Source organism: Poecilia mexicana, unplaced genomic scaffold (assembly GCF_051168715.1).
Source record: "Poecilia mexicana isolate PSO_F unplaced genomic scaffold, ASM5116871v1 scaffold_16, whole genome shotgun sequence".
In the NCBI taxonomy this organism is placed as follows: domain Eukaryota; kingdom Metazoa; phylum Chordata; class Actinopteri; order Cyprinodontiformes; family Poeciliidae; genus Poecilia; species Poecilia mexicana.
The window spans coordinates 4,976,756-4,988,235 of NW_028263385.1; positions in this window are offsets into that span (position 1 = coordinate 4,976,756).

Below are 11,480 nucleotides of genomic sequence, written 5' to 3' on the forward strand. Positions count from 1 at the left end.
TAGCACTGTTTATTTTGTGAAACTCCTCAGTTGGCTCATTACCAAACTAAACATGTGAATGGTTATCTATTTTTTTAATTCCTCAGTTTTCTTCATTTATCAGGGGGACACTAGAAGAAAAAATGGAGAATGAAGAAATATTTGAGAGATTTTAGGAAAAAAATATATACCGCAGGTTACTATTTAAACATAAAACAAATATCTTTGAGCTAATTGGTAAACATGGATTTAGATTTCACATGTAAAGCTTTATGTGTTCTTTTTTTTAAAGTACACTCTTAAACTCTCACCTCCTATAAGCTGTACAGGTTGAAATGTGCTGATGGCAGGAGAACTGGTGGAACAATCCTGGAATATCGTCTTATTCCAATAATTTCTCCGAAAACCTTTTCTTTTTGAGAAGCACAGGCGTGTGCTGACAGAGCCTGAATTTTAGGCAGAAAACAGAACTGATGTGAAAAATGTTAAAGCTGAAGTCAAAGGATTAAATCCAACTAAGTCATAATGAAACTAAAGGTTAAAATAGAAACTTATGAGAAATGTGTAGTCAGTCTCTGAAGAGAATGTGGTGCAGATGTTCACTAAAAAACTTGACAGGTTCTCAGAAACCCCCTGAGTAGCTGGAGCAGATTCCCAGTCCTGTTATTCCGAATCAAGCATTCCCTATGTCTGTTTTCTGATTGACTCTCAGTTGTTCAGTTTTGTTTCTTAAAACAGGAGGAATACATTCAAACTATAATTCACTGAAATAAGTAAAATGGAGCATAAAAATTATTTTGAAAACATCAAAACAGAATACCAAAATTAGTCTCAATTTATCTTGTTTCCTTAGATCACACCAATTCACAACATGTTGTCTTGAAGCAATTATAAAACAAAAAGATTCAAGTCGTATGCAAAAATATATAGTAAATTCAACTTAATCTTATAGTAAGCTCAATTCCACATTCTGTATCCCAGTACAACTCCAGTTTTTATCCAGTATGGTTCTGTTTATTTTGCCAAATGGTTAAAAAAATACATTTTCTAAGGAAACCCAACCAGTTGCACAAACTCTTCCACCTAAACTCAAAAGTTGCAAAAGTGGACCGCTAACGCCACAAAGCCATGACCTTTGCAGAAATCCCACATATTAGGCATGCATGTGAGACAGTGGTAAGGAACAACACCTAAGAGGACAAAAGCTGCTATTAGACTAAATAAATGTAGAAAAGTGAGTTTTTAGGCCATTTTTAGAGCAGGTTGTCCCAGAGTCTGTTGGGATGCCAACACAAGCTTTAATTTTGATCTTTGCAGCGCTAAGAGCATCGTTTTAGATAATCAGTACTTTAAATTACATGAGTTGAGCAACTCAAATCCATTTAAATGAAGTAAAACAATATTCTTCACGGCCAATATAAAGTGAGGTGCAGTAGTTTAGTCTAGAGTCTACTGCTGACTATTGTAACATTTTCCTCACATTTAACACAACACACACAAAAAGATTTCTAAATGCAGGCAGATGGTCAGTTGTGGTTTGTTATTTTTTACAGACATTCAGTTAAAAGGGATAGATTTGGACTTTATCAGAGTAACAATGAATGTGAAATATGCATGAATATCAGACCCAAGAACACCATACGTAATGAAAAGAGAACACGGCCCAAAATGAACCCCTGAGGTATGTCGTAAGAAGTATGAGCTAGACAATAACCTTGTTCCTCAATAGACACACAAGAAAAGATCTAAAGTAGGGCAAGACTAAACCTGACCAACAACATGGTCATGGTGTTACAAGAGTCTGATGATCAGCTGCAAGAGGCTGCAGTTTGACCTAAAACAACAGAACACCTTCTGTCAACAGTTTAAAGAAGATCACGAAGATGGTCTAAGTGTTCAAATCAAACACAGTTCAATTCATTCGTCTCAAACTACAAATGTGTTTTTAGCATTTACCCAAAGTTGCCATAAATCTAAACCACTTAAGTTGAAGCTTACTTTACCACTACACTATAATTTTGCCTACTTACTCAAAAGCTGCCTAATCCACTTTACTGAGATGCCTGAACCTCAAAATCAGGTCATTTGACTGTAATATGTCAGTCTTATTAACTGAACTAAAGTGTTCAGTGTCACAGCTCCAACCAATAATTATTCCCATTTTTAACTCATGTAAAGCACTTTGAATTGCTTTGTTGCTGAAAATGTGCTATATAAATAAAATTACCTTACCTTACCTTACACATTTTTGTCTAGTTTAGACCATATTAGGTCTCCGTATGCATCATTTTTGTCACATTTGTGGAAAGTTTGGTCCATGTAAAACCTAACTCCTGATCAGCTGTAGTCAACATGTTTTATATAGCCACTTTATTACAGTGGAATGTAAATCAAAAGTTAACTTTTTGTAAAGATGACCTATATAAAACAAAGCACACAACAAGCCAGTAATATATTACAGTTTACGACTTCTGTTTGCATTTTCATGCTCTAGCACATGGTGACACAGTTCATAGGAAACTATGAAACAATAAAAGTGTGACAAACATCTGAGAAGCTGGTCATCCGTGTCTATTTGAGTCACTGAACCTACGAACTATAATGGAAAAAGAATTTGGGTTTTTGTCCCCCACGTTGTTTTCAGATGTAACTACCATTCCTCTGTATTGACGTCAGCTATTTCAGGGTCAAACTGCAGCAGGTCTGGGCTTGTTTGAGCCAACGGCTCCAAGGTGTGATGTTGTCTGGACAGGCCATCAGGTTTGTGGAGGGTCAAATGGTCAGTGTCATTTACAGCTTGTTGAGCCCCCACCGGTTTACCTTTCGCTTGGAAATGTCACAATGGTGGATGCATAAGCAATTGTTTTCTGAAAGATTACAGACAAGCAATCTGTGAAGCTCAGTGGGTCAAAAGTCATTGAACTCAGGTCTCCTGTTATCAGATCAATGGGAGATTTTGTGTTTTTTTTTTTCCTTTTTAAGAAAACCAACATTAATGTAGGTCATCGCGCTACGTTTATGTGGTCAATCTGAGAAGCAAAGTTTCTGACATTGCTGCACATGGCTCATATGACCACTTATTGTGTCATGGTCATCAAGGAATCACACAGTTTTGGGTCGCATGCTTTTTCCTGTCATACTTGTAGGGGAAAAAGTAACTAAAATCTTTCTTTCCGTTTTCCCGGCAAAGTGCTCGGAGTTGAGCTCATTGTCAGCAGGGTAGTTACACAATATTTTCTTTTGTTCTTTCCACAAAAAGCTACGATCAGCGCTTGGTCAGCAAAAGCTAAATACAAGCCTTTTGGAAATGAGAGACTGCACAAGTCTGGAGCCAGGATAAAAAAAGATAGCACCCAAGCACAACCTCACATTTTTAGTTGGTGAGCCAAAAATCTGTCGTGCAAGGAAGAACAAAGGGATCACCATTGATGTCATGTGCAATGCTGACCTGGAGTTATCCCCAGTCATCATTCAGTCCTCTGAATCGGCATAATCCTGTGGTTTTTGTGGCTTCGGACTTGAATGTTAAAACCAGCTCAACCTTTTCAACAATCAAATGCAGCAAAAAAAAAACTTTTTTGCTATCATTGTAAATTTCTGTTTAGTTTTAATGTTTTAGTCAAAAACATTAAAAATCTGCATTTTATTTTTTACACCTTAATTATCATCTTTGAAAACTATCTCTGTGACAATCATATGAAGATCGGTGTCGAGTAATTTTCAGGGATTACCTGGGATCATAGAATGAAACCGAAATGAAATCCAATGCAAACAGAGATTAAAGAAACTGCTCACTATTCTTATCTGAAGTTAAGAGAGCTTAAAGTTAAGTAATTCAAATTAAAGTATGATGCAGAAGACAGATATGATTTGAAGAAGAAATGTAATGATGCTGATTCAGTACTCGTTTCATCTCTGCTGCTTCTGCTGGTTTTGGGGTATGTAGCAGCCAGGCGCCGCTAATCAAAAGCACTTGATTGAATCATCATAAATAGATGTGACAGCCTTTATCACTTTGAATATTTTGGTATTTTTGCAGGTCTGGGCATAGACAAATGTGAAAACACCCTACAAAGTGGAAAGTTGTCAGCAATAATTTCTGAGAAGCATTCATATCTTCCCGTCAGTCTGGGACGGGCTATCGGGTAGTTTCCAAAAGATTGTTCCCGTGGCAAAAACATCCAAGACCGTTGCTGTTCTACCTGTCAGTGGACATCAGATAAAATTCCTCCCAAAATCAGCCTCAGTGTTATTATAAAAAAACCCAAAAACTCCATTTCAGACACAACTGATCTAGGTTAGCTCAATCTTAAAGGTCTAGAGTGATTAGATATGAATTGTTTGGAAGGGCTGTTGGAAAAATATCTCTTCTTTCTTAAAAAAAAGAAGAAGAAGAGGGGTTTAAATTAGAGCTGTTCAGCCTCTATGAGCCGTTATAAAAAATAAAAAAAACAAGCACAGCACATCAGCAAAAACATCACACACCAACTGTCAGGCATAGTGGTAGAGGGCTGATGATTTGGTTTGTATGGCAGCTACCCGACCTGGGCATCTTGCAGTCACATTGACTTGACCATAAACCTCTCCACATGCCAAAGTATTCTAGAGCTGAATGTGAGGCAATCTGTCAGACAGATGTTATTACATGTTACTGAATGCTCATCAAGACAATAACCCCAAACACTAGTCTGCTTCCACTATCCAGTTTATGTATTCATAGGTGACATGAACATCTTTGAGGAGCATTTATTAGACATGATGAGGAATTATGTACATTTGCATGATTCTTTGCAAAAATACTAAGAAGGATCGCCAAATGCCTAAAAACTCCTGAATGGAAATTGCAAAGTTGTTATCCATAGAGGAAGCTGTCTGCAGAGAGGTGCATGTTTAGGGCGTGACATATGCTGAAGCTGGACTGGTGTCCCCCAGGCGGTCTGCTGCGTGTGTGAAAGGTGTGTGTAAATACAAACGTCCTGCAACAACTTGACCATGCATCAGCATTTTTACTTTGGGAGAACCTTTAGAACAAACAAAAATGCTTGCAAAGCATAGTGAACTGAAACAATGTTTAAATGAAAAGTTGGCCAAAAGGCAGTTTGACAACATACGGAATCATGAGCTGTTAATTTTTGATAATTGATGAGTAAATGCACTTACTGATAAGATTTTTACAACCACATACTTATAGTTTCTTGGCAACTGATAAATGCACTCATGTCCTTAAACAAGTGCAAGAAGGTAGATATAAATGAACTATGTTATCCTTCTTTACTGTCAATGATAAATCAATTATTGCTTTGCGTGGGCCTGGCAGATATCACTGGCATGCATCCTATCTGGCAGTGTTAAGAAGTTCTGCTCATATCAAGTCTTCTTTTAAAGACTTGATATGGGAAATCAAATTAGGCCAAAAAGTTGAAAAAAAAATCCCTTTAGTCTTAAGGTTGCAACCACTTGGGGATTTTTAAAAAGGGAAAATAGAGTTTGAACACCATTGTCTTTCTGTTTCTTATCATGTCAGCCTTTGCTGGTCTGCCGTTGAGCTCATAAGCTATAACCTGCTGTCATAATGGTGCCAGGCAGAGATAAGAGTTCGAAAGCACAAATCAGATTATTGTTTTCAGTTTGTGGTTCCCCAAAGCATTGCTGCTTGGTCATAAAAACAATAATTAGGGGCTTCTCTGTACGCTTTGCTTTTGTTTTGTCTCTAGGTCTGAGTATGAATTTGGGTCAGGACTAAAGTCTTTCATCCTCCCCCATAGATGACGATACGAAGGATTACCACAGAGACAAAATAATAGCTAAGCTGATCGCCAAAGAAACAAAGAGGCCTGCCAGCTCAAGGCTTTGGTGCCTCTGTTTTACCAGAAAGAAACCCGTTTGGTAAACCGTTGACTCTTCTGCTGTTACTCCCTCATTTCATGGAGACAAAGAAAGGGCTGCTCATTGTTTTGCAGAAAATACAATTTGAAGGGATAATCCAATCAAATTCTACCATGAACGCAGATCATTTGTGTTTTAAAACATTATATACCCGTGTATCGCTTTGTTCTTTCTGACAGTGGTTTAATCCAGTGTTGCGTTATCCTAATCCTTCTGGGACAGGAAAACATCAGACTACCTCCAACCAGAAAAAGAGATTAAACAAAGGATCAGATGTGTCCAAAAAGAAAAAGAAAAAAATCCAATTTGAAGAGTAGAGCAGCTGATGTTTACCTTGGTAATCAGCAATCTTCTTGAAGATAAAAAAGTGACATTAATCTCACATGTTTTGTCCAAACTTGGAACATTTTATTCCTCATTGCATAAAAGCATTAATATTTTAGGTTAATCTTGTGAGCTGGGTGACATATTTCATTACCACCAAACACTTTGTAGTTTATCTAAACTCTATCATTGCTGTTTACTGGGAGCAGAGTGTCCCGTGAGTGTAAATCCAGATTAATCCTCAACAAATGCTCTTCCTAAACTCTAGGATCAGCGTTTTAAGAAAATTAAGACTCTGTTTAAACATTTCAATCTCTAGGACCTACTGGACAAGTTAATGCTTAAGAAAAACATTTTCTAATAGAAAAACAAAATGAAAGTATAATATGTTGCAATATGTAACAAAAAACATTTTTCGGTGGGTGAATTTGTTATTGTTGTGTTTTAGTACACAGCCATGTAATTGTCTCTTTTTAATCAGAAAATAATCAACCATTTTATAAATGTTAAAAATTGCCTTAATAACAATCTCTGGTCATTTAACGCTTTTGTAGTTTGGTGATTTAATTTCCAACTTTCTGATTTACCATCTGACAGCAGACATTTCTATCAATTCATTCCAGTTTTTGGAAGTTTTAATTTAAAAACTAATTTTGGTTTGGACCAAAATCATATTTTACTCTTGGAGCGAACTGACCTAAAAAGAGATCAAACAAAACATTGACTGAAATATAAAAATCTGAAAATTTTACACAAAAAATATTTTCATTTTCATGTTTGGTTTGTTTTAATATATAGCAACAAATACATATACACTGTTGTTAGGTGCATAACGTTTTGTGTGCAGGTCTAAAACAGAAGAGAATCTGGATAAAATGACAACACATGGGCTCAAGGAGTGAACTGACTACATTAACGCTGCTGTTTCACCATGTTTATTTAGTATTTTAAGTAACAAGGTTCTTCGCAAAGTTTCTAAAAAATACAATGGTTCTTTGTAAAACATTAAGGCGTGTGATGTGACAGGTTAAAAGACTAAGTCTGGCATGCTAAAGGACAGATATATAACGTTGTTAACATATACACCCCACCCTGCTACTTAGACTTTACCTGCCAAAACTAGCTGTGTTGCAGATTTTGCAGCAACTCAGCATTTTTTATCTGCTTATTGTTTTTCTCATATAAAAGAGAAAAAAAAAGATAAATTCAGTTGTGAAAATGTTTTGGTAAAATTCCACCTGTGAATAAATAAACTCAAAAGGATGTGGGAGTGTCTGGAAACAAAGGGGCTGTCAATGTTGGGAAAAGTGTCAGAAAACACTCCCATTACAGATACTTTCCTAAAACCAGGAAACGTGTAACCATAATCAAATTTCTTGTTTGAACCCGGTCACAAATTTACCTTATCTATATTAACTTAAACATTGTTCTAAGTTGCATTGCAGTCACACTGGTCAGCTTGCAGATCATTAACAGATTGCACGTTTTAAAAGCAGCTCTTCTCCTACGCGCTGGCAAATTTTTCCAAACAAAAGCTTATCAAAGTTTATCAGATCAATGGAACCAGTGTGGGAAGAAACTACCTGGGAAATTACTGTGGAGGCATAATATCAAGGAAATGTATAAAGGTGACTGAGCATCAAATGCCAAATTGGACTGTTGCCACAGTTGAGAGACTAGCAGCTTTGCTTATTATATTCTGAGCTCATCAGAAATTCAATTTTTCATTTTAAACCTTTTGATGATAGAAATGTCTGCAATTAAAATAAGTCAGAAAGGTCCAACAGTTTCTGAAGAGCTGTTTTTAATCAAACAAAAGGTCAGTGATGTTTTTGCGGTGTATTTGGGCGTAGCCATGACAGCTGCTCTTTCATTGGAACACCTGCATAGTTCATTTAATTTCCTGCTTAATGAACAATAATGACTGTACTTTGAAAAGAACAAGCAAAAAACCAGAGGTGCCAGGTGCTCTCAGATGCATAGAAGCATGAAATGAACATATAGTGACTGAATACATCGGCTTTGTTATGGCCTTTATAGTAGGTCATGTGATCCGGGTGCTTGTGTAAGAGCATGTTGTTTGCTCATTGCCTGTTCCAACAACGAGACTTAGTGTGTTTAGTTGGTATCCTTCTTTTAAGGCATATGACTCATATTTGATCTGGTGGTGGTGAATTGCTTCCATTTCATCATTTTCATTATTTTTGTTTATTGAATACCCAAAACAAAAAAACATCAAGAAACTTGATTTTGAATCCAGGTTTCCTTGCAAAATGTTTTAAACATATTGCTGGTTATGTTTTATTTTCTCTCAATGTCTTCATTTCAGCTTGCAGAACTAGGAAGTTAGGATAAATAATTAAGTTAATAGGAAGTGGTGACACAAAATTTCCTTCTCAGGAAAAAAAACAAACAAAAAAACTCTGGAATGTGTGTCCGCATGACACCTCCATCTTTCCTGGTATTATTCACGTGTTTCAGGCCACGATAGAAAAGAACACACTCAACTATTTTCCTAAAATACTCCTGTATATCATACATACAATTCCACGTCATGTTCAACCGTTCAGCCATTTCACATTGTGTTTTTCATTAGCAGATAAATAGAAAAGAGAGTGATTCAGTATCCTGGAAAACTCTGTCATTCCGGTGAAAAATGAGTCCTGTCAGTAATTAAATTTAAACTAATTTCTCATTTTGGGTCTCATTCTGTTGAGAAGATTCCTCTTGCCAATGGAAGCTTCTCTTTTCTTGTAAAAAGCTTTTATAGCACTTTTCCAGTCATTTTGACCACTCAAAGCACTTTACACTAGAGTCACATTCACACACTGATCAGTAGGCAATTTGGGGTTAAGTGCCTTGCCCAAGGGCACATTGACATGAGGAAGCTGGAATCAAACCTACAACCTTCCAATAACAAGACAACTACTCTACCCACAGAGCCACAGTCATCCCAATAACACCCAGCAGTTATTACTGCTATTTTCAGGAAAGTTTTAATAAAATCGACTAAAATATGATGTCCTGAATGCCACTAGATATTTTCCAGATTTTTTAAAACAAGAAATATGGAATATATTTTTGGGAATTTGCATGTTGTTGGCAGTGTGGTGAGTTTAGACACTCTTTTTGGCTTCAGGTGCAGTCCTAACAAAAACAACACATCTTGTAATCTAATTAATAAAGCTGTATCTTACTTATATATACATCTTCCCATCCATTCAATCATATATCCATCTGTTATTTTCAGGTTATAAGAGACTGGGTTGTGGGGGAAACAGGTTCAGGAAAACCCAAAGTTCTGTTTCCCATTATTTTTGGTTTTCTCAGGATACAAAAATAGTCCTTCCAGCAGGTTCTGACTAAATCCCAAACAAAAACTAGCTAGCATGCTAAATACAAACTACAACTGGCATTCAGGTCCTTTTAGCTCGGTATTACTGTAGGTATTTTCCAGGCATATAGTGGCATTTTATAGCACAATCAAGTCACTGTGTTACTTTCAGCTTACTAAAAATGAACCTTAAATGCTTCTGTTCACCTCATACTCTACTGACTGAAACAGACACCCGGAGGTCATTTTAAAGGCCATTTGCCTCTCTAAGGTTGTTGCTGTTGTCGCTCCTTCTTGGCGTTGAGTTAATGATCCAGATATACAGATTGGGAAAAAAAAAACAACTTATGCTCATTAAAGACAGTCACTGAAACAAGAGCATTTCATTTGTATTATGAGGCCCCTTCTGAAGAAAATTATTTGTTATTTTTATTTTTAAACAACTTCCTAAATATATAGTGACAAAGAAATTCCTTATTATTTGTCAGTGAGTCAAAGATTTCATGCAGTTATTTGTGTGATAATTTCATTAGATGTCATAAAACTTCCCTGACCTTAAGTTGTCATAGTGAAATAACCTTCCACATGGCCACAGCACAGGAAGTCGTCACCACCTTTGTTTAAACTTAAATTAACGGAAGCCCAGTATAAACAACTTCCCACTACCCATGACATCATACGGGTTGGGTAAACAATCGTTTTCACCTCATCCTGCAGTTCCCACCGTCACAAAGGTTAGCGGTGTCACTACTTTTGTGAAACTGTTTAGTATTCAGAGAAGCTTCTGTTTATGTTGCCTGATGAAGCTGCATTGTGTTGTTTATTTGCGACTAACTGGAAATTTCTCTTTCAGATAAATCTGACATGATATTTGACCCCCGTGAGAACAACTTGCTGCTCTCAGGGTGTTTGATGCTGACTGCAGTGTGTGTGCAGAGTTGTATGTGTGTGTGTTTCATTTGCCCTCAGAGGATCCAATCTTGGGTATTGTGGTTGTTCAGTAAAGTCATTGATTACTTCCTGTTGTAGATAGATATTTACAGGTAGTCATAGTTGGGGCCAATTTCCACGCAAAAGTGTTTAAAGAGGAAGTTACTAGGACAATTTAAAGGAAAATTTCACTTTATTACAACTGGCATAACCTACATTACAGTGCCTAATGCACAACATGGAGAAGGCTAATTAATTTACTAAGAATAACGCAATTCTTTATTGATGTCATAAAATGAAAGCAAACAAACACCAGTTGTGTGTGTCCTTCTGTACTGCTGGGTTATTGAAGGTAGGTCAGCAAATACACACGGCCTGCAGCCAAAAGGTTCGGTACAGAAACTGCTTGTCGTTTGGACAGTGAAACGCGAGAAGCGTGAGACACGACCTGAAGAGTATGGACAGAGAACATTCCCACGTGAAGAGAAGGTGGAAAGTTCATTGATTAATCATAGAGATAATGTTCTAAGGTCAGCAACGGCTTCAGATCAAGGACATTCAAACAAGCTAAGGAGAAACCTTGTGTAGATCACCTGCTGGCATGTTTACAGTTGACAGAGTGAGAATTACAGATTTAAATACTTAAAGTAGAGTGAAACACTGCCCCTTATTCTTCTCAGTTGTTGTACAGTGCATAATTAAAGTGCACAACTTTTAAAATGTCAGACTTTAGAGATGGATTTTTTTTGGAAAGTTTATGGAAATATATTGTCGTCCTTTGCAATTCTAAAAAAAAAAAAAAAAAAAAAAAATATATATATATATATATATATATGGTTCCATACCTTTGCACATCTTGATTTGTGGCATTCAGGTTACATTAGTTGTGTCTTTTTCATTTTTTATATGAATTTTAAACCACTACATTGGAAAAGGTTGAAGGTTTTTGCTTCCTTGAGGTTGTTTTTGTCAACATTTAACAAAATGATGCTCCGTAGCCTGGTTGTTTCACTCCAGACCTGTAGAG